This window comes from Heteronotia binoei, chromosome 1 (assembly GCF_032191835.1).
Source record: "Heteronotia binoei isolate CCM8104 ecotype False Entrance Well chromosome 1, APGP_CSIRO_Hbin_v1, whole genome shotgun sequence".
Taxonomy (NCBI): Eukaryota; Metazoa; Chordata; class Lepidosauria; order Squamata; family Gekkonidae; genus Heteronotia; species Heteronotia binoei.
This window is the reverse complement of record NC_083223.1, coordinates 217,617,563-217,618,161: the sequence shown is the minus strand read 5'-3', so window position 1 is coordinate 217,618,161 and position 599 is coordinate 217,617,563.

The following is a 599-nucleotide window of genomic DNA, read 5'->3' as shown; positions in this document are numbered from 1 at the left end:
CAGAAAGTGACGCAACTAATCCGGGAGTTTCAAAGGATTAAGAGCTGATTCACCGGCAGTGAATTCCGCGGGGGGCAAATCTGGAGGAGTCTGCCCGGAGTGTTCGGGTTTCAAGAAACCACATGCAACATCTTGAGCCCTTTGCTTTAAAAAAACAAAACAAAAACAAAACCTGGCGTCACCAATAGGGCTTTAGAAGAAATGGCTTGGTTCCCACAGCACCCCACAACATCTCCAGAGCCAGGGGGAACAGTAGAGGCCCTGTCGCATATGAACGCTCGCAAGCCAGCAGTCTGCCCTGCGGACCAGCAGCCATCTCTAACGAGTGCTCATGCATATAGCTGGGTTTCTTATTACTACTCAGCATCAGGCGACTCTCAACCGTATCTGTAAAAATATCAGGCGATCTGGGAGACGCTCTGCGCCTGGAATCTGGGGGGGGGGGGGGCTTAAAGTGACAGCATTTTATTCCCCAAATTGGACTGAAGCCCATTTTCTCCAGTGCAGTCCGGTGGCTCCTCACTGGGCACCTATCTTGAGCTCTGAGAAAACATCAGCAGCAGCAGGGTCGAGAGGCCACGAATTGCAGGAAGTGCAGG